At 37.8% G+C, this 23976-nt stretch overlaps 1 protein-coding gene and 1 long non-coding RNA gene across 3 annotated transcripts in view; one reads left to right on the top strand and one right to left on the bottom strand.

The window, feature by feature from the left end:
• The window catches only part of ARHGAP15 (Rho GTPase activating protein 15), a 609765-nt gene extending 589281 nt beyond the window's left edge, over window positions 1-20484 (bottom strand). The window contains exons 1-2 of one of the 2 annotated variants that reach the window (XM_038565114.1): window positions 20348-20484; window positions 19849-19970 (exon numbers count right to left, since the gene is read on the bottom strand). The gene's annotated coding sequence lies outside the window, so the exon portion shown is untranslated. Of the gene's footprint in view, window positions 1-19848; window positions 19999-20347 lie in introns of those variants that run through there. The other variant, XM_038565115.1, reaches the window with a different exon arrangement.
• On the top strand, window positions 17452-23134 carry LOC111091185. The gene is made up of 3 exons (XR_005374273.1): window positions 17452-17543; window positions 18166-18289; window positions 20290-23134. It is a non-coding gene; the product is annotated as an uncharacterized LOC111091185 (long non-coding RNA).
• Window positions 23135-23976: the final 842 nt, after the last annotated feature.

Here is a 23976-nt window from a genome sequence, read left to right as displayed (position 1 = left end):
TCTATTGCTTATCTTAAAAAAAAAAATGTATAACTCACTCTGGCCAGTGTTTCTTTTCTTTCCCTTAAGATTTTTTAATTTATTTGACAGACAGAGGGAGCCCAAGCAGCAGGAGCAGCAGGCAGAGGGAGAGGGAGAAGCAGGCTCCCCACGGAGCAGGGAGCTTCATGCCGGGCTTGGTCCCAGGACCCCGGGATCATGACCTGAGCTGAAGGAAGATGCTTAATGGATGCAGCCACCTGGGGGGCCCCTGGCCAGTGTTTCTAAAGGTCCAATGAACTATGATTATTGCCTGATAATTTGGGGCGGAAAGAAAATGCAATACTTTTCATGTCTTCTGAGGCCAATACTTGGAGAGTAATCTGAGTTGTTAAAAATATGAAGAATACCTTTTTTTTCATATAAGAATAAGCTTTTTTTTTCTTTCTTGTAAATTAAATGACTACACCTAATGACCATCTTAGAATTTAGAAGGGTTATTTGTTTTGACAATAGAGGAAGACTCCCTTGACTTTCAAATGTCTCTAGTGCTTGATACTATTTTCCAAATAGGACCTTCTTGCCCTACATGGATCACCACTGAAGATGGTGTGAGGAGAACTGTCGCAGAGGCAAGCAGGGCCTGCACCCCAGGGGATCCCCATTCCACAGGTGTTAGCCTCCATTCTTGCTATGTGGCAAGTGAGCTGTCTGGTCACCCCAACTACCCAAAGCTGCAAGTCCTCTAAACCCACAGGAACCCCCTGTGGCCATATGACTCCATTCCTTTCCCAGAACGTGTGGGAAGTGCTGGTTCTCCAGGTCTGCTAAGTAGAGCTCAAGGAAACTCCACAGACAAATATTACTTGTGTGAGAAATTCATTTCTGTGCCCTGGAAAGATCTTCTGTTGATCTGTGGTAGAGCACGGGCTGTTTGTTCCCCTCTGGAGATGACTTGTGGCCACGGTGGCTCCAGTAATGTGTGGCACAAACCTTCCTGCTACACTTTGCTGACAGGTCAGTAATTAACTCACATTGCAATTGTTTGTCGTCTCCACCACAGCAGCCATTTGCTAAAATAACATTTTAATTTCAGTTTCCTTCCAGTTCACTTTCCTTTTCTTTTTTCCCTGTGGCTTCTACATCTCTATTAAGTCTAATTTCCCCAGACCACTTCCATAAGCGGAGAGAGTGCAATAAAACTCGGTTTCAAAAATGTCAAATATAATGAGAAAAGAACATCACAGTAAAGGAATTTGACCATAGCCACCCCATTGGGTAACATTGTCTCTGACTGGGCAGGTGTTATATATAGGAAATGTGATAATAAGGCTTTGCATTTATTTAACTTAACTTAATCATGGAATCAGGGTGATATCCTCCATTTACTGGCAAAGTCTGGCAAGTCAGCTGCATGGATAGATTGTAATACGGTTATTGTCATTACTCGTGGGCATTCTAAATGGTGAAAATGACAAGTAAAATATATTTTTTAAGCAGAATCAGTCCCAGACAAAATTGTGTGACAGGCAACCTTGATCTTTTCTTAGATCATTGTATCTTCTTGCCATCTCTCATCCCCTGGGCACCTTAGACTCTTAGTCTCCATCTTATTGGGAGCAAAGCAACTGGTATATATTTCAAGGATTTATTGAGCCTTTACCTTGAAAAATAGACTTAACTAGTTCCTGCAGTTTCTAAAAAGTGATTGAGAACCGGGGGGCAGGCATAAGCATGCTTGCCTACCACAGAGTCTGGTAAGAGTGCAATGGAGGATGGGACTGAAGACGATTTTAAGGTGAAGGTGACATTTGACCTTGATGTTGTATAAATTAAGATCCAAAAGTCAGAGAAGGGATGTCAGGGGCAGTACAGGCTGAGATCACAAGATTCAAGGAAAAAACAGAAGTGAACATCCAAACAAATGATGGAACATGGGAGGTGGGAAAACTAGTCAGCTAGGGCTGGATGAAGAGAATCTTGCCATTTCTCGTAAGGAATGTGAGTTTCTCTAATAGATCCCGGGAAACTTTGATGATTTGTTTAAGGCATGGATTTGGTGAGAAGACTCCCAGAGAAATGGATCCCCAGCCATGGAGGAACAGTAGCATTCTCACGGGAGAGAGAATTATTAACCTCAAATCAGAATAAATATCACAGCCTCTATTTGTAAACACTGATCTTATGACAAGGGAACCTGAGAAGTGAATCTGGAAGAAAAAGAAAGCCACTCTAGAATGTCAGAATCCTCATTTTGAACCTCCAGGTGCATGTTTAATGCTTCTGGTTACCAGTTAAATGAAAAAGAACAGTGAAGACTTCACAGGAAGGACAAAATGAAGCATTTAAGAAAGAGATTTTGAAGGGAACAATGATATCTGACTAAGGGCATAGAAGAAAAATAAAGTGAAGATTAGTAGAACCGCTTCTGAATTTCCCTCCGGTGATCAGGTAAGTAGCACAAAATTGAAAAGCAAATAGGAACAAAACGCCTGTGCTATCGTAATTATGTTTAGGCAGCATAAGAAATTTTATGAAACGGCAATCTCCTTAGATACACAGGAGAACCATAAGGGGCATAAGTAATGCAATCCTCCCTCTGTTTCCTCTGTCAGTTTTGACCTAATCTAGCAAGAAATGCTGAGCCATTTTCCGCCTCTTGCATACAAGTATCAATTAAGGGAAAACAGGGTGACTATCATAGGGCACTGGATGATGAAATGTCACTTAAGGAGAAAACATTGGCTGTAGAACAAGTTGCTTAGCAGCCACAGTATTAGGGAACATTGACACAACAAGCAGTCTCAGGCAGTCTCTGGGACAGGTTGGGTTCTCTGATCTCTGTTGGAAGAGCACCAAGTGCTAAAAAGTACATCTCAACCTGCGATTGCTTGTTCCCTGGGATTTCATGTTCCATGGCACTTCCTTCCTAAAGGATGGGACTCAGTTGCTAAGCCCTTTCATCAAGCCGATTAAATCTAATCACACATTGATTGCAGAACACCAAGATCCCTCTCTCCTTATCTTGGCCAGTCCAGGTTAAAATATGGGGAAGCTGCATATTGCATAATTAGTGTTTGACAGTAATTAACAGGAGGCAGTAATTGACAGTAGTCAAATATGGCTGACATTTGTTTTATTTAGCAAATTTGTTATTGTATCCGATTAGTCTTTCCCTAATGCTCATGTCTTCAAAGTCTGAGTTGATTGGATTGGATTTCAGTGCCAAAGGGACATGTCTGAAAATGGGACAGTAATGTCATAGTCCATCGTTGTGACAGTGACAACACTATTAAAATATTTCCGTATATTTCCTTTAATGCATTTAAAAATTAGCTTCTCACTCAATTATGTATGCATAAAAGGCATTTTAAATAGTTTGTGTGTCTGTGTGTGTGTGTGCCCATGTTTGTGTATAAAGCACAATGGATTGTCACAAACTAAACACACTCGTGTAACCACAACTAAACCAAGAAACTTGACAGTTTCAGCATCCCAGAGGCACCCAAATCTCCCTTCCAGTCGTTCTCCACTCACCCCACTAAAAATAATCATTATTCTGTCTTCTTAGTTTTGCCTGTTTTTAAAATTAATGTAAGTGGAAAACCGAGGGTATATTCTTTTTATTGCTGAGCTTATTTCACTGAAATGTTTATTTGTTTAATATTACATAGCAAACAGCAATGTAATATTATGTGAAGTACTTCTGTGAAATACTTATGAAAAACTTCTGTTAGTTCTTCTGTTAGGTTCCTTGTCCTTTTTATTTTAAATTCTGGATACAAGCCACTTTTAAATATATATGCTGCAATAATCATTTTTCCCACTTGTGGGTTACTTTTTACTCTCTTAATAGAATCTTTTTTTCATCAATAGACATTCTTGATTTTAGTACTGTCCAATTTATCCTTTTTTTCCTTTTATGATTACTGATTTTTTGTCCTCTTAAGAAATCTTTTCCTGATCCAAGACCACAGAGACTATTCCTGCATTTTCCTCTAAAAAGATTTGTTGTGGGATCCCTGTGTGGCTCAGCGGTTTAGTGCCTGCCTTCCACCCAGGGTGTGATCCTGGAGTCCCGGGATCGAGTCCCACATCTGGGTCCCTGCATGGAGCTTGCGTCTCCCTCTGCCTGTGTCTCTGCCTCTCTCTTTCTGTCTTTCATAAATAAGCAAAATCTTTTTTTTAAAAAAAAGATTTGTTGTTTTGACTTTTATTTTTAGAAATGTGATTCTTCTGGAAATCATCTCTGTGTTTGATATGAGATAGGAGTATCCTACTATAGAGATTGTTTGTTTGTTTAAATTAGAAGGATTTGCCATCTCTCATGGTTTACTGAGATGAGAAAAGACCAAGATCTGCCTCTTCATCTAAAGTAAACAGATACTGGAGAGTGTCCTATCCACAAACATTGACAAGGGGTCAATGTCAGTTGTGTCCAAGAATTGCATATATCAAAAAACATGGGCAACTGGGAATCCAAGTTGAATAGAAAGATGTATCTGACAGGTGGGAAAAACCAACCACTGGTAATCTGAGGAGGGCAACACTCAGAAGTTCAGATTTGCAGACTGTTATTACCTAGGAGGCTTGTTATTAAGTGTCAGGCTTCTGATTCCTGGATATTTGTTTAGACCTACCTCAATTATCCAGAAGGGAGACTGACAGTAGGGAGGTAGGACTTCAATTCTAGCAAGAGAATGAGGCAACAAATGACCGTCAGAAGTGGTTGAAGACAAAGCAAATGTCTAATGAGGAAGGGATGACTTTCTGAAGGACTGGGACTTATATATAAGGAGAAACACATCTGATGTATGTGTCGCAAGTGCAGACCAAAGCCATGATTACTTGTTATAATTTAATATTGAACTCACAAAACTTCCCCTTCCACTAGAATTGGTTTAAGATTACCTGCATTAAGCTAAGATCTCTCCTAGGGGTTAGGGTCAGAAATAACTTCAGTTGAAAAGGAACAAATGGCTTTACTAGTGAGGAGTAAGAAAGCTCTAGAGCAGTGACTCTCAAGTGTCAATAGGAGAAGTTTCATAAACACACAGATTTTACTGCACACTCCAAAGACTCCCATCCAGCAACACTGAAGAGGAGCCTAAGAAACTATATGTTTGGCCTTCATCCCAGTGATTGAGATGCTGAACTTTGATGATAAACAAGTCTATAGAATTACATAAAGCTCTTCTTTTTAAATTTTATATCCATGTTGATCTAAACTTATTACTAATTAGTAATAATTACTGTAGTATCTTCTTATTCTTAAATCCCATTGCTACTCAGTTCATATTTGCTAATATATTTGCTCTAATTACATTTCCTGGGAATGCATTTCGTTTTGGAATATTTTGGTGGTTGGGGAAGTGGTATTGATCATAGCTGGGAAAAGTGAGAAGATAAGTGACTCTGTAGCTAAGTAGATAGATACTGAAAAATGAATTCTTTTATATAAAGGAAAAATCCAACAGGATCATAGTACAAGCAATCTGGGTCTATTGTGAGTGTTTCAGCATGAGCGCTTTTTTTTTTTTTTAATGTTTATATCATGAACTTGGTAAGTGTGAGTAAAACAACATCAATTTAAACATTTGGAAAACAGTTCTCTTGCTTGTAAAACATCAGAGTATGTTTGGTGTGAGAACAAACAAATTCTGCAAAATATTGTTGTTTTCACCCAAATTTAATCTGAAATTTTGGGGCAGTAAGGCTTCTTTTCTTGAAACCAAGAATATCTATCTATCTATCTATCTATCTATCTATCTATCTATCTATTTATCTACTATTCACATTATTTAAGTTGAAAGTTTTTGACTGAGTTTTTCAATTCTTGCTTTTGAATATCCTTCAACATGCCAAGTTATATTACATATCTTAAGTGTGTCTTTTTCTTTCTAGGCTGAAAAGGTTCTTTGATGCCTTATCTCTTGGAGAACTTCAGGGGCATTATCAGGAATCTCCAATCAGGAGTTGTTTGGGGCTAGCTCCCCCATTTAGACAAGGTGTCATTCTGTTTCCTCAAAATGGAATTCAAGGGCCTCACCCCAGGAAGTAGGAGGTAGGGGAGACAGTTAAGACACATTATCAATCTAACTAGGTTCCAATTAATTCAGTGTTACTATAATTTGAAGTAGGACAGCCAAATATCTATCTTTAATTTAGGCTCCTCACAAAGCAAAATAAAGAATTTTGGCTTGGCCACATTGAAGTCAAAAGGGAACGTATAAAATATCTAGAACTTTAAAATGGCTATCAGGATTATCTATTTTATTTAAAAATCATTGAACAGTGTTTTTTTTTTTTTCCTTCTCTCCTCCCTTTATTTACTTACATTCTTTGTTGTAACTACTTCTGAGACTTAGTGATGCTGATCTGTTAATAGATAATATGCATGATGACATGGGTTATACAGCCATCCCCACCCATTCTACATTTCCTCATCCAGCACACTGTGGACTTCACATGTGCATGTGTGTGTACAAGTGGACGTGTGCCTGCGTTCAAACTGTTGTTACTATTACCATCACCACCTAAGGCATACAAATCTCTTTGATCTCCCCTACAACAATGCACGCATGCAAGTGTACATGTTCTGGTCCATATCTTATATCATGTGACTTTGAAAATATCAGGCAAATTCAGGATGACCATATCTACTATGACTTAGAGGACTTAACCTTTTGCAGACATTTTTTAATGGTTAAAAAATGCTTTGAGGAACATTAACAATAGGACAGAATCAGTTCTTTCAAGTTAGGAAAATAAACCCACTCATGAAAGTTACGCAAACAAAACCAGGACCTCAACGCAAAATTTATACAAAAATGGATGTGTTTTTTTTGTCGAATAATCTAATGTGCTAGTGAGTCTCTGAGCCTTTATTAGGATTTATTCTGTATATGGAAATTATTTGGAGGAGTTTAGTTCTTTCTAATCATGACACTCTGCTCCTGCTTTCTTAAGAGCAGCTATAAATTCAAGAAGAGGTGGAAAACCGGCAGACTGCCAACCAAATTCAACCCACGGACATATGTTGTTGGGCCTGAACAATGTTTTAGAATGTTTTGAATCAGTTTCCAATTGAAAAATGAGGATTTTTTTACTCAAAAAAAAAAAAAGGTGCAGATCTGCGTCTTCCCTTGAAAAATCAGAAGATGTAGAAAACTAGTCAAGGATGTGTGGTAACAGTCAGCTGGGAGTGGGCAGCTTCTACATCCTGTAAACAGAGCAGCTTCTCTCGATCCAGAGCTTCTCTCCCATTCTACTCTATCTCCATAAGTATCCCAACTGGTCTGAGGGCATTTGTCACTGTGACCCATGGTGCCATCACCTCTAGGAGTATTGCTCCTCTGTTATATGGATACAGCAGTTTCTGCTACATGTTGAATCAGTATCATTTAATATATTTTGTTATTTTTCAATCCAAGCTGATAGGAGTAGAAATGGAGAACAAAACCAAGAGACTATCTGTACCACTGGTTTAGAAAGTGATATTACTCATCAGAGAGTAATACTATTTCACTTATTTGTGTGACTTTTTCAGCATGATCTCAAATTACAAAGAGTAGGCTGTGCTCTTTGCTATTGCTAAGCAAGTTCTTCTTTTCCCCCCTCCCTGCTCTGACCTCCTTTATTGTTCCTACTACATTTTGGCAGATAATCACATCCTGACTTCTATTGTTTTCTGTTCTCTATTTGATTTGTGTGTCTCTTCTGACCAAATAGACCATGGGTTCTTTAAAACCAGACACTCTATTTGTCAGGGTTGCTCTGCACTGTATGGAGAGCATTGAAGGCATCTGGTGTCTGCCTGAAATCCTCTGTCTCTAATTCCCCCAGTACTATGAGCATTTCCAACAAGTTCAGGTTAGCCACTATGTTAGAATGGTTGTGATTCCCAGTCCCCAGTGTCACTGGATTTTTGTTTTTTTTTCCACTTTCTTCACATCAAAAGATGCCAAATGGACCTAGGATACAGTGCCTCATGGTCAGAGGAAGTCAGAGCAATCACTGCATCTCACTTTCCCTGTCTTCCCAGCCTCAAATCATACTCTACCCATCTACCATACTGACCAGTCACTAGTCTTCCCTTCATGCTGATTTCTCACCCTGAAACCATGGCCCACTTGCTAATCCCCCTTCTCAAAGCTAGACCTCTAATGCAAAGCCCTCTGGCCTGTAGGATCTAGAGCCAGTTCTCCAAGGACAGCACCACTGCCACTGAGCATTTGTTCAATCGCTTCCCACCACCACACCTGCTCTCATTAATCCAATGCCCTAACACTGACTGCTTTCAGAATTAGGACTGAGATTGATGGATTCATTCAACATCCATACATAGAATCTTCAGCAGATTTCCCCAGGGAAAAAAAAAAACAAAACAATATACACAACAAAAACACTTCTAACTCTCCTCATAACCAGATTAGCAACCTAGACCCTGGGCCTTCCAAATTTCTTTCTTATTTTTCCTTTTCAGAATCACTTTGCTAGGACTTCAGCATATCTGCCTCATGAACCATTTATGTCGCCACCTTACCACCCTGGAAAAAAATAGATATAAAATAAAAATGAATGAGGAGAATCCTACTTTTTTTCTCTCTCCTTGTCTGTAGTTTTTCTTTGATTCATTTTAATTTCAAGTCCAAGAGCCAATGGTTGCCTACCACTTTTTAAACTGTTCTGTGTGAAGGATGTTAGTTAATTCTTCAAAATTAAAGAATATTTTCGGTGAGGACACATCTTGAGCTGCTTGTAGGAAAATTTCCATATCAACCAAAAACTGGTAAATAAACAAGAAAAGAGCTTTCTTTCTTCTCCCCCACATGGCTATACTGTATTCCCCCATGCAGCTGTATTGAGGAAATGAAACTAATAGCAAGAAATTGCTCTTGATGAGTTTCATAATCTTATCATAATACTCAGAATTGAAATAAACCAGAATTATCCTGCCATGATTTTTATATCATAATGAAGGAAAAATATGGTCATCATTGGATTCTAGACAACCTGATAAAAACGGCTACTACTAGAGCTACTATTCACACTACATTTAACCTTGTTAAAGCAATTATTTTGTGCCACAAACTAGGCAAATTTCTTTACATACATTATTTCCTTATTTATCTTGTGAGAAAACCCCCCTTTATATGGATAAGGGAATTCAGTCTTCAAGAGATTAAGTAACTTGCACAAAATACCATGGATGATATCTAGCAAGCAGTGGAACCCAGAGATTTCAGACAGGCCCCAAATGCCATGTTGTAGGAGCATTTATTCTCTTGTCTCCATCCAATCAATTGACCAAATTCTGTTCTAGAACTTTTTTTTTTATTAATAGTAAGATATTAAGAGCTCAGGCTCAGAAAATGAGAAAACACTCTGAAAAAATATGCTCTTGACATGTCCTAAAACAATTCAATTTTTAAATATTTTTTCTGTCTATAATTGTTTTCTTCTATTAAATCTATGAAAAGGTCCTGATTTTCATACTAGCTTGCTGGATAATCACATAAAATAATGTATATAAAACCACTTTTCAAGCTCTAATAGAAAATAAATAGATAATAGATATTCTTACTTGTGTTAATTAACTTGAACCCAACCCTCACCCAGAAGACATAAAGTGAATCTGTAATAGGCAAAGTAAAGGAGTAAGAGAAATAGGAGTATGAAAGCAACTAAGACTCCTTTGGCCATAGTCTAGACAAGACTTAATGGATGACCAAATTAGTAACTATGACAATAAATGAAACGGAGAGAAGGAATGGTTACTCCTAAAACATGGCAACCAATTGGATGTATGGAATAAGCAGCACACAGGAGTTCACAGAGATTCCAATCTTACTCATTTAGGAGATTTCAGGAATAGGGACATCTTAACTGAAGTTAGCAGGAGAAAGAGTAGAATTCTGTGGGTATATTAGGGGCTAACTTGAGACATATTCAGCCTGAAATACTGTTGGGATTCCATGGAGTGGTATCAAGGGACAATTGAAAATGAGGAGCAATATTTGGAGAAAGGCCAAGGGCAAAGATAGAATTTTAAAGACTATATTTGAATAAATTTATTTATTTATTTATTTATTTATTTATTTATTTATTTATTTATTTATTTTCAGGCCAGGTAACGGGAAATTTAAATATTCTGGCAACCTCATTAGAGAAGAAAAATGAAATGGGTGACATTAATTTTAATAATGTATTTTATTTAATTCGATTATGTCAAAATTTTATAATTTCAGCATATAACCAATGTGAAAATATTAACATTCTTTTTATTTGTACTAAGTCTTTAAAATCTGGTTGTTTTACACTAAATTTAGACAAGGCACGTTTCAAATACTGTATAACCGTTTGTGGCTAGTTGCTATAATCGACAGCATAGTCTAGAAAAGTATTTGGGGTATTTGCGGCCTGATGGGAGACATAGGCCTATAGGAGAAAGAAAAGAGAAATAGAAAAGGCACCGAGAATATGACAGAGACCAAGGTAGAAAACGTTTTCCTCCTCACTAATAGAACATCTCCCAAAAAGGCAATACATGCAGCAAACAATAGGTTTTCCACAGATGGCATCATTTTAGACAGCGTACAAAGCAGGATCCTTTTAGACCTTTTCAGACTCGAGGGCCTCAAAAATGAAGGCCAGCATTGCTTAACTGCTAACACTAAGTCGGCTTCAAAATTGTAGCATGACATGGTGAAAATAACATGGATTTTGTTTGGTCATGGATTAAACCCAGGTACGCCTATACATCATGACTTACTCTACCACTTAGCTCTGTAAATTAGGGTACTTAGCCACTTACCTTTAACTTCCTTATCTATAAAATGAGAGTACTAACTTCTTTACATGATTTTGTGGCTATCAAATACTATTAGGTATGCAAAACACCTGCTATATAACATGCATTATATGTAGTATCATAGTCATAGCTCTGATGATCATTAATAACAATGCCACTCTAATTTATATCGATGAATGTCTCATGCCACTGCAAGCATCTTGAGAGTGAGAAAATATTATCTATATTTTGTAACACCATAGTACCTCCCACAGTGTTGGAGACACCGCTGGGGCAATTGACACTCATTTTTCCTCCTATATTCCACTTAAGGCAACCATCCTGGGACAAATTGGTAATATTATATAGAAGCTCAGATTACTTGGTTTCTTAGTGTCTTTAGCAGAAAGATGAATAAGGGCTCCATTGCTCAGACTCTAGCTTTTACATTTTAATATAAAATTAACTAATGCAGAAAGATAAATAAGCAGAAACAAAATTTCCCCTTGACTCAGCACCCAATTTCCTGAGCATTCTATCTTTCAGAACTCTTTTAAGCAGAGATCTCATTTGACTCTAAGTTCAGCATTACACCAGTAGGGACTAGAACAAAAAGTTTTCTACATTAAAAAAAAATTAAACACAAAATTAATGCTTTAAGTAAAATAGCTTAAAATTTAAATGAGGTGATTGCTGTTTTCCATCAATTTATAGCAATCTGTTTTCAGATGATGGATCATTTGAGTTTCAGAAAGGCACTACAGTATACAATGAATCCAAGCTTTCAATCCAACCTTTCATCACTGCAAGGTTACTCAAAACATACTCATCAAGTGTCATTTGTTTGAAATGTTTCTAGCTTCTCTTCCCCTAAACTTACCCTATTTCTTTAGACCTGCAAAAGTCACAAATCCCCAGAAAACCTTTTCTGACTCTACAATCCAGAGTCAACTTTTGTGTCACTTATTCTTTCACTAATCAAATATTCATTGAATGTTTATTATATGCCTGCTATTGTTCTAGGTTCTAGATATTCAGGAGCAAAAAAAAAAAAAAAAAAAAAAAAAAAAAAAAAAAAAAAAAAAAAAAACCAGAACAAGGTCAATATGTTCATAGATGATTTAGTGTAAGTTGGAAATAATAGTTACTAAGCCAGCTGACAAAAAATAATAATTCCTCATATCCAAAATGCTATTTAGAAAAATGCAAGCAAAGTAATGAGAGAGGGCCTTGCAAATCATAAAAGGGGATGGCATTAATTTGAAATATAATAGAGTCACTTAAGTTTTTTCTACTGGTAAAGGTGTAGGATTTATGTCTTAAGAAGTTCACTTTGGGTACTTCTTGGGAAATAACTGTGGTATGAAAAGTAGAAGCAAGGAGATGAGTCAAGAAGATTCTGTGGTATCAGTGAAAGAGGTGATAAGAAGTAACTGATTTTGGGATATTTAAGTTTACATTTTACCCCTTGCTTAATGTCTAATTAATTCCTCCTACAAGAAAAGTTGTTAAATAAAAGCCCAAGGTATACAATCAACATCTATAAATACAAAAATATGTGAATAGATAAAATAAATTGGTTCACATAAGTAATAGCAATAATTTGATAAAAAATAAATTGTATATAAAATGTAACATAGAAATGTTTCTTTTACTTATTAAATTTATTTTTTTTCTGTATTATTTCCCCTACCAGTGTTTTTAATGTTTGTGAGACTTATGGTTTTCCTGCCCACAAAGAGTAATTAATAATCAATTATAGTGCAGAAAAACATCTTTAGGGCCAAAAAAACACCTGAGTGGAAAGTTCTAGAAGTTGCCACCTCTTCAACCTTCCTGAATTCACTCAAACATGTTGCTCCATATATTTTGTATGATTTTTCTCTCCCTTGAAAATAGAAAGTGAATTGGTGAGTGCAGTTTTATCTAAAATTGTGATGTTATACTACATGCCACAGACCGTAGTGTATTCATTTAGCAGGTTTTTTTTTTTTAAGAAAACTCATTATACAAACAACAAACAACCAACAAACAAGAGATTAACAACAGCAACAACAAAAAAGAACCATTAGTCTGGAAAAAATATGCAACTTTGCGTGAGCCACTACTGAAAAAGTTAAGCAAATATAATAATGGGAGCTAAATCAATATTTTGCAGGCTCTACTTATTGCTGATAAGTTGAATGTGGTTTGGGGTAGGAAATGTGTGGGAAAGAATACAGCTGACAGTAATTCTAGTTTATTGTCCTCAACAGATAGATGAATGGTGGTACCATTAACTGAGATGGATGAAAATAGGGAAGAAGCAAGTTGGGTTGAGGGCAACCAGGCAGTAAGTACCGGATTAGTTTTGATCATACTCACTTTGATATTTATGAGACATTCAAATGAAGATGATGAGTAGCCAATTGCATTTTTAGTTATAATGCTAAGAAAACGTTCTAATCTCAAGATCTAATGAGGATACAGATAATATTTTAAATCATGGGGATCCCTGGGTGGCGCAGCGGTTTGGCGCCTGCCTTTGGCCCGGAGCGCGATCCTGGAGACCCGGGATCGAGTCCCACGTCGGGCTCCCGGTGCATGGAGCCTGCTTCTCCCTCTGCCTATGTCTCTGCCTCTCTCTCTCTCTTTCTGTGACTATCATAAATTAAAAAAAAAAAATTTAAAAAAAAAGTTTAAATCATGGCACTGAGACCTTTGCCTAGGAATAAACCTAGAAGACAAAGGCTACGAAGAAAAAGATAGAAATCTGAAAACTGAGTTAAAGGCATTCCAATATTTAGAGTTGAATGATGAAGAAAATTTATCAAATGGGGACAGAAAAAGAGTGTCCAGTTAACTTGGAGAAAAACTGAAAGAATGAAATATCCCAGAAAGTCAAATGAAGAGAGAGGTTCAAGAGGGAAGGAATGTTAAATTGCATCAAGTGCAGCTCACATAGTAGATAATATGAAGACACATAAATGACCATTGGATTTGGCACAATGAGTCTGGGACTCTGAGAATAAAATGTCCCTGTGATATTTCTATAGCACTTCATTTATACATATAGATTTACACTTAAATTCTTGTGTTTAGCCACTAAACTACCTAAAAAGTTTTCATTGGCTGGACAGCACATTGATTCTTTGTGTCCCCAGTAATTCCTAGCACATCACAGTGTACTTAGAGCTCAATATTATTTACAGGATTGAATTGAGTTGGGTTGATGCCCATCAAAAGAGAAAATCAATTTTAAGCCCACAATAGTATTGTATGTAGTCAACAAGGCCAATTTAACAATAATATATTCTGTTTATTCTTTGGTGTTCCATAAATATTTCCTCTCATCAAAGAGGCTTTCCTACAATTTCAGAAAAGATAGAAACCATGAAGCCTATGTTTCCTCAACTTCATCTCCTCAGTGCATTTCCATATCCCACCATCCACATACACACTCATGAAAGTGCTCGCCCTCCAGTTTCAGGTTAACTTATCTACCTGAGGTAATGATTACACCCATCTCCATTAGTCTCTAAGACCTTGGTGGCTTCCTGAATATATTGCCTTCGTTTCCTTTATTTCTATTCCTTTTCTCTTCTCCTTCACCTCAACATTCATGTTTCATCCCTTTCTTAGCTATTACCTATTTCAAGACTTATGAAAAGAGTATTTTATATAAGTTATCCCTAATTTCTTACTCCTTTGACACCTCTTTCTAAGGCCTGAACTCCACTAATGCTTTTGCACCTTAATCATACAATTGAGAAAAGATACATTATCTTATTAAGAAAAACAAGTAGGGGCACCTGGCTGGCTCGGTTGGTTAAGCGTCCAACTCTTGATTTTGGCTCAGGTCATGGTCTCAAGGGCCTGAGATCCAGCCCCAGGGGAGGCTCTACACTTGTCTTGGAGCCTGCTTGTCCTTCTCCCTCTTCTCCTCCCCTTCCCCCATAAATAAATAAAATATTTTTTAAAAAGAAGAAAAATAAGTAGGCCTTTAATCTTCTAAAAACAAGCTCAATCTCAATCATAATAACAGAAATATCAATAAAACTCAATTGAGATACAATTTTCTGCCGATTAGCTAAACTTCAAAAGGTTGGCAGTACCAATCCATTGGAAAGAAGCCACAGAGCTTCAACCAGCAATCTCACTAAGTGTTGGTGGAAGTTCAAAAAGTTACACCAACCTGAAGTTACATGGCAATAGCTACCAGAATGATTTTATCTCTTGGCTTATAAATAAATAGTATCCCTGGAAATTCATCCCATAGATATATTTTAGAACACACACAATTTCATTAACACAATTATTGAATGAGCAAAAACTGAAGACACCCATGATTCTTTCAATAAATTATGATATAAATAAATAAATAAATAAATAAATAAACTCCCACACAGTGGAAACTGAGAGAGAGAGAGAGAGAATTGAACAGTTTCTTATTTTGCTATGGAAGTATCTCTAAGATATTACTAAAAGAAAAAAAAGCAAAGCAGAGCAGTGTGTATAATATGCTACTTTTAATATAATAAAGGAGGGTATATGCACATACATTATATATATGCATATATGCAACTGTGAAAGATTAAAAAAATAACTATGAAAAGTGGTAGCCTATTGGGTTAAGATAGAGGTATATAGAAATGGAAATGCCAGAAAGATATTTTTTTTCTAAAATTTTTCTATGTAGGTTTTGATTTTCAACCATCTTGCTGCATCACCTATTCTTAAGTTCAAAACAAATAATAAAAAAATAAAAATATTTTTGTAAACTGAAAAACAATTCTCTATAGCCCCGCCTGTGTAAGGACCTCAATGCTTCTGAGGAGGGGGGCTTGGCACCCTATGTGACAGGGATGTCTGCCTTCATCGACTGAAGCCATTTCTGGAAACTACCCTGAAGAGCAAGCCACCAACTGGGAGGTCTAGCAGAAGCCAATAAATCCCGAGGCTGGATAGCCCACCCAGAGGGAAAACGTGGACATCCAATCATGTATTCCCTCTGCTTAACAGGAACAACCCTGCGTCACAATGTGCTCAGCAGGTCTACTCTATTAATAGATCTCAACTGGCCTTACTGACCTTAGCCCCTACTGCTATACTTGTAGGCAACAAAACTAAATGGCCCACCCTTCCTCGGAAATTCTCTGACATCTTGTGCCTGGACATATCCCCTTCCTGTTCCCTGGGATGTTTCTCAATTTCCAAACCCTAGCTCTCTCTGAAAACTATGACAGATCTTTCCTCCCAAACTGTCCTGATTTCTCTGATAGGATATCATCAAATGATATGACACCTGGAAATTCTCTAGTTTATTAACTGGCACATAACAAGAATACAAAATGTTTCATGAATTTCTGAATCCTCATAGAACATTCTTTACTTTTTTTTTTTTTTTCACCTTACTGGACAAATTTCACTTGTGTTATAATTATTTTTTTTAAGATTTTATTTATTTATTTGAGAGAGAGACCTGAGCCAAAGGCAGACACTCAACCAAGTGAGTCACCCAGGCACCCTGTATTATAATTATTAACATAACAATCATACTAGATTATAAAATTATAGAAGAAAAATATCGAGACAAGTGTTCATATACAAGGTGGTTCTTAAAAAATACTTTAAAATTCAGTTTAATTGAAACACTTGCTTCATTCAGTCCTACCTTTAAATTATTTCTGTCTGATTATCAAGTTTGGAGAATTTGAATAAGCAATGTTTTTAAATGTGGCTGTGAAGCAGAGCTCTGTGGCTTTTACCTATAAGAAATAAAATCTAATTTCTTCGAGGGAAAGCATTTTAGTTTCTATGTGGAGACACCTGCATTCAGCTAAGAGTACATGTGTTGCAGGTCCAGGAGGCGGCTCCTTGGTGCAAGAGAAGGACCTAGTCAGGTCACTCATAGGGTGAGTCTCAGAGTCCGTGGTTACCTCTACCATGGTCATCCAACAAAATTCAGTTCAATCAAATCTCAATCTGAGACCTTTACTGTGGTGATAGGAGAAAGTCAACCCTCTGCAACAGAGTCTGAAGGGGTCAAATGTAAACCTAAAGCTTTCTTATCAACTCTGTGAGTTTCTGTCAGAGAGGGCTTAGAGCATAGTGGCCGGGGTGAGGGGTGGGGTGGGGGGTGGGGAAGCAAGCTAAGGACTGAAGAAAATACAACCCAATCTTAACAACCCTGTGTGAACTCCTGGATTTCACCCTGACTTGGTTTTCCTTGGATTTTTCAGTTCTACAAACTAAAGCCTATCTCCATTGCCTAAGCTAATTTTAACTCATTTTCTATCATTTGAAAACTTAGGCATTTTGCCAACTCTAAGCCGAACTTTAAAATACTTATAAGTATATTTGAAAGTCTAGCTGTATAACATTTATTGTGCAGTGCAAAAACATATGCTCCTGGTACCCAAAGATTTAAATTCAGAATATTAAATTATTTTTAAAAATACATATATATTGAACAGTTGATTATGTTAAATATTTTCTCGGTGTATGGGAATATCAGAATGGTGTTAAGACATAGTGCGATATCTTAGAGAAAGGCACGCATCTCTATGGACCTTTTGTATAAGACACTCTGTGTTTAAATACTGTAACAGGATCAATGGTTAACAAAACACTCTTCTTGCCCCCATCTGTCCCCCACCCCCACCCCAACTATTTGCCATGGTATCATTTTCTTCATTTGACTGGAGTCCTCTACATGTAGCTGTTCCTTTGGATCCTGTCTGCTGAGAGACTTTATTAAAATTACACCAGGGAGGGAAGGCCTGGCTAAGAGGTAAGAAGAAACAGACCTCTGTAGACTCCTCCTGTGAGCATAGATTATTTTTAGCAGGTCCTCTAAATGCTGGGAAATAGAATGAGTAAATTTTAAGGACCATGGGAGTGAGATGAAAGGAGACAAGTTGGGTCTTTCCTTCTAGGTACCAAGGCTGCGAGACCCTAAGTTAGGGACAGAGCAGACCACTCCAAAACAAAGCATTCAAAAAGAATGAGAGGAGGAATATCAAAGGAAAAAAGCCTCTTTTCTGAGTTTTGTTGAATGCTGGCCCCAAGTGGAAAAGCATGATATACTTTTAATAAATCAGTCTCGAAATTACTTTCCAAATGAGATTCTCTGCACTGTTTCATTTCACCAAAATGTGTTTCTTATTTATTCATTTAAAATATATAAAGGGATAGTAACCTCTAGTACCTCATTTGTAATTGAGTCTCTTTAAAATTTGGTCTGCGTATTCAAGAGATAATGCATTACTTGTTTTCACAAACAATTCTGAGAATATCTTAGTTTATATGTCTAACATCTCTAATTGTTGCTCTTTATAAATCCATACTAAGCTCTGTAATCCATTCTTAGTTTTACACATACATCATAAGGCATTTGTATTTTAATTGGACAGTTCCTACAAGAAACAATCATTTAACAAGGAATTCGGCTTTTAAAAATATGAAATGGCTTAAAAAACTGCCGTGGACGTTTCTTCAGTGCCAAATGCTTATGGGGATAGTCACTCTTGCTAATATGTAAGTACTACATATGTTTATTCATGTGATGTTCTTTTGTAATAAAATGAATAAAGTAATAACATATCAACCAAAACTATCTGAATTATACAGCTTCTGTAGATACAGAGGTTCGGAACCACAATATTGAATACAGATTTAAATAATGCTTTCCATTGTGGGGAAATGTAACCAGTTGAAAAGCTAATCAGAATATCAAAGCAAATACATATTACCAGGGTCTCTTACACTCTAACAATAAAACACGTACTGCACACCACGTCCCAATCTCTTTTTTCTTTCTTTTTTGTGATCCTTTTAATAGTCAACAAGTAGCTAGTCTCAGTATTGACAATTGAGGAGGTCTTAAAATAGAGTGTACTAATATGCCAAATAATTTCCTACTAAATTGACCATATCAAAAAACATTTATATGTGTCTTTCAATAAAGGATAATATGAAAAGAATTGTTGCCATTTATCAACCCCGTAAGCATTTTTTTTAATAACACACACACAAAAAATAGGTGTTGTGGGGCCTCTCTTCCCCCATTCAACAGCACAATAAAAATAATATTAGAGAAGAGTGGATCATATCTGGAGCTCTTACTAAAATTCTTTCAAAAATCTACACTCGGATTTATTTTAGGTATTCCTCTCTGAAATTAGCAGTACTTTATATTATTTGGACATATGTTACAGAACACAGAGACATTTTGTAAAAGCCAGAAGTCAATACAAAAGAGAAGTTCTCATCATTTATGGTCAACAAATCCTTTTCATTTCTGAGGTTATTATTTTGGAAAATCCCAAAGAAGGAAAATTATATAATTATATAAATAGCAGAATTATATCTCTAATTTGCCCCTTCTCCCAAAAGTAACTTTCAATAAAGTCTGCTGTGATTTCATTTTTTAACAGAGAGTTTTACTGATGAAATAGAAACTTGCCCTCCTTTCACCCTATACCTTAAATACAATTTAGGAAAAAAAAAATCTCAAATGTCATAACAGAGAGCTTTCTTTCACATTTTAAAAACTTTCCTGCTTTTTAATAGCTCTTGAATCAACTACATATTTAATAAACTACACCTTTCCAAGGGTTTGTAATGCTAACTTAATATAACACACTTTATGGTGGATATATTTCACATTGCAATTCAGATGTTATTTCCTACTGTTACAAAGTGCCTTTTTCTCTTTCATTATCTGTATCCTGAATAGTATAAATTCTTGTAAAATGATCAGTTAAAGATGTAAAGTCCCAAATTTTCTCTAGTAGTTATTTTTAAAAGCACTTTCAAACTAAAGCTTGTATACTTTAGTCTGTCTTTAACATTTTAGTATAAAACCCTAGTGAATGATCTTCGTGTATAATATCTGGTAAAGGACTTTTGAACTTGACAGTTGCAAATAGGAAAAGAATAATCTTTCTACACCAAACGAAACAAACAGATGTCTTAATCACACGTAAAAACACATTTTTGGAGAAATGATCGTGTGTTCACCCAAAGGCATAGGATACCACCAAACATTTTGAAGTTTAAGTTTCCTGTTCAATATAAAGTTAAAATTTACTTACCTTTTCTCAGCGATCGCTTGTTATTGAATCTGCCATCAACTTCCAACTGTTAATGACTCTCAACAAAAACGGAAAACAGTAAAGTCAAGTCACATGTCGTAAGAGTAGGCCTATGTTGGATGCTGCTTAATTTCAGTACCGGAGGGGGGGGGAAAGAAAGACAAGGGGTGGGGTGAGTACAAGAACTTTAAAATAAAACCACTTCCTGCGTAGATACGGTTAACCACACACATCACATCATTACTCGATTTGAAGAAATTGCCTTGTATAGTCAATGGTATTATTATTTTTCAATGTGCTTTTCAATTTTCAGACATTACTACAGTGATATAGGTTTCATCAATTCTGATTTAATGGGGGAAAATGTGTAGTTAAAAATGTAGCAGGGGGAGGAGCAGGCGGGTAAAGCACTAAGAACTTCCTCTTTTTCCTGCCTTCTAGCAAGAACTTAAAACCTACGTCTCTACTCTCCTCTGTCCGTGTGGGCATGTGCACATACCATCAGGAGGCTCTGCTTATTTACTTGGGAAGCCAAGAAGCCACTTGCATTTCACAGAGCTGATACTTCTGTCTCACTCATGGATGGACCAACAAGGAGGTGCTCTGGTTACTAAATATGAGGTCTTGCACAGGTTGCTAATGAGCTTTAGAGAACACAGCCCTGATGCCACCTGGAGGAAAGGAAGGTGCTTATGTAGCACATGCTGTGACACTCTCTCTGGTGGTGGCTTTCACACTGGTGTGGCAGTTTCCTAGGCAGTTCTGAAATCTGCTGATGAGCTTTGGCTCTAGCTGAATGATTCTTCATGTGGCCTGATTTAAGAAGAAAAATAAAATAAAAGATGAAAAGGGTGTCATTTTTGGCAAGCTGCTATGTGCTCATCTGTGTCAGACTTCAACCAGTCCAAGACGTATTTTTTTTTGTGGTGGGGGGAGGAGGCAGCTCTCAACAATAACAATAGGGTATGCATCTTTATTGAACCATGGAGTTCAAGAAATAAGCTCCTGGATTTCTAGGCTTGGCTGGTTTTGTGAGATTTGCAGGATAGTCACTGAAGAGAAAGCTCCCCTTCCAAATAGATGAGAAAGTTAAATCACAATCTCTTGTCATACAACCCAATTAGACTAGAAATCTGTGTAATAGCTCTCAGTGGTGTGGAATGTTTGGCACACATAAAGACAATCTTACAAAAAAAAAAAAAAAATGAAGGATGGCATGTCCCTTGCAAGTTAATCTAATTTCTCCAGGACTCTCCTTTTCAAAATTATATTGCAGATTGACCCAAGATCTCACTATCAATTGTCATTCTGGGGTGCACCTTCTTAAGTGTTTAGAGAGGCCTGAAGGTTTATACTCCATATTCTCCTATCACTAAGGAAGAAATGGAAAGAACATGATATTAAAAGAGAGAAAATCAGTATTCAGGCCTCAATTGTGACACTGCTATTTATGGAACTTTGGCCAAGCCACTTAAGTTCTCTGAGACTCAGGTTACTTTTGATCAAATGGAACACACAAGGGAAAACCGTCTATCTGCCAGATTGAAAGCGTTGGTTCGCAAGCTTGGGGGCTTCCCAGCAAATTCTCAAAGTGGCTCGTGAACATGGAGACCAAGGAGAGACCACAGAGGCAGACACTCCAGACTGGCAGGTGACAGGTTTAATAAGCCAGGGAACTTACATACAAGGCTGGTCCTGGGCCACCACGCGACAAGGAGATCTCCGCACCAGCATCTCAAAAGTTTATATAGAGGCTTTACCTGGGTTCATCACATATTCCCTCCAGTCTCAACGATGCATTGCTCTCTCAAAGCCCTTGAAGAGGCACCGACTGTGGGAACCGTGGGCAGCATGTACCTTTCAAGGACAGAGGAGGGGAAGAGGAGCCTCCAACTGCCCAGGTGTGGCTCATGGGTCAACCCACAGTCAAGTCCTCTTGATGACCTCCTCTGACATTCTTTTTCTCCTGACTGGCTCTTAAAATATCTTATGCCTTTTTCTTTTATAAGGTGTAGTGAGGAGTCAGTAAGACGTTTTATTAGCTGGGAGATGCTAGTCTGGTGGCTGTCTGGCTGCACAGGAGGCAGGTACCGCAGCGACAGTCTAACAGCGTAGAAAACATAGATTAAGATAATGACTTTTAAGATAAGTAACGATTTTTTTTTTTCAGAGAACCCCATGCTTTAAATCATTGACTTAAGTCCCTAGGCTGGGGTTCAGATCACTCAGTGTTCTCTGATATTTTTATATGATTCAATAAAGATGCTACGTGAGCAGACTCATCAGGTATGAACACACACGTTTTGTTTGGAGAAGGGCACACGTGCCTCCTTGTGAAGCAATGATGATGCTCCAGGTCATCCCATTTGGGAGGACAGCTTTTCTCACTGGATGCATTTCAGGGTTTGATAAAGACAGGTTTCGCTGACCATCATTTAAGGCTTGCTGGGCGAATTTAGTAGGGGCTTCTATGTTTGCTACGCTGTCCTACAGGCCCATGGTGGGGACAAAGCCAGTGGCTAAGTGATTGCTCCAATGGAAAACAAAATGTGCCTTGAGAGAAGGGTTGGCAGGTTTTGTTAATGTGGGGTGGATTCCCCCTGTGTCCAGGGAAAACCCAGAGCGCAGGGACCCAACCACTCAGGAGGAAGCCGTGGCCAAAGATTTGTGCCTCATAACCACTGGGTCCCATTTGGGGTTACCCAATAAATACCTGAGAGGCCATACCAGTCAGTGCCAAACCAGCCGCCATCCTTTGATTTGACAGAATGACTATATAGTCCTGGGTTATCTCTCCTGTATCCCTGATATATTTGGGTTGTTCTGTTTAGCGTGATTTTTCTGTTCCCAGCATAAGAGCTTCTTGGTGCTCAAACATCCAGAACCCAGGGTGGGCCACATGAGCCCATCCCAACCCAAACACAGTCACCCATGGCTCTGATGATGGTATTTCCTGGATCCTTTTGGTCAGCAGCTTGATGGGCTACCTGCACAGTTTGATTAACCAAAAAAGAATACTGATGCCCAATATTATTGATAGTGTGTGCCACAGGCAAGGGTTTTTGGATTAGTATTGTTAAGATCAGACAAATTAAGAATACTAGTCTTTGTTTTTCCTTAATGTACTGATTTAGGGATTTTCAATCCTCTCCATGGAGTGGTGATACCCACCATGGCAATACCTACCATGCTAGACAGGGGCAGCTGCTCACATACCCAACCGCTGGATTGGTTGGATGCCTGGGTGGCTCAGCGGTTGAGCATCTGCTTTCAGCCCAGGGCATGATCCCCGTCAGGGGATCGAGGCCCGCATCGGGCTCCCTGTGTGGAGCCTGCTTCTCCCTCTGCCTGTGTCTCTGCCTCTTTCTCTGTCTCTCATGAATAAATAAATAAAATCTTAAAAAAAAATTCTAGGGGTACTTTCTCCCTCTGTTGTCTCTGCCACAATGCCCAACCCAAACCTTCCAGAGTCGTGGATGCATCTAATTCAAATGATAGCCCTGGGCAGAGCTTTAATCCATTTCTCTAGTACGTGTTGTCTTAGCAAAGGCAGCTTGCTGTTCTGATCCCTAGTTCCATATGTTCCCTTTACTTACCAGGTGATATAGGGCACCATGCCACATAAGGAACAAAAGTCCTCCAAGTTCTCAAAAGCCCTACAAAGGTTTGTATCTCTTTTATGTTCTTAAGGAGTTGCATCGGTCTGCATCTTATCATAGCTTCTAGGACAATTCACATCTTACCTGACAAAATGATTCCCCAAAACTTTATGGTGGTGCCTGTGCCTTGAATTTTCTGTCCGTTCACTACCTATCTTGTCCCTCACAGATGTTCCAGCAAAATCTGCAAAGTACCCTGTAGGGGAGGCAAGTCTTCAGATGTTAACGTTCTATTATTAATGTAATGGGCCCATTTTACTGAGGTGGAGAAGAATAGGGACAGGTCTGGTACCATCAGATGACATATTGTCACGTATATAGCCTTGGAGAAGAACCTGAAAGGTCCATTGTTGCCCCTCCCATGGAAGAGCAAATTAATCTTGTGGCTCAGCAGCCAGGGATGTACTGGAAAGAGAATTTGCTAAGTCTGCACAGCATGGAACACTTGTAGGACCATGTCCAAGGTGTC

The sequence above is a fragment of the Canis lupus genome, chromosome 19 (genome assembly GCF_011100685.1).
Source record: "Canis lupus familiaris isolate Mischka breed German Shepherd chromosome 19, alternate assembly UU_Cfam_GSD_1.0, whole genome shotgun sequence".
In the NCBI taxonomy this organism is placed as follows: Eukaryota; Metazoa; Chordata; class Mammalia; order Carnivora; family Canidae; genus Canis; species Canis lupus.
This window is presented reverse-complemented; position numbering and strand designations above follow the sequence as displayed.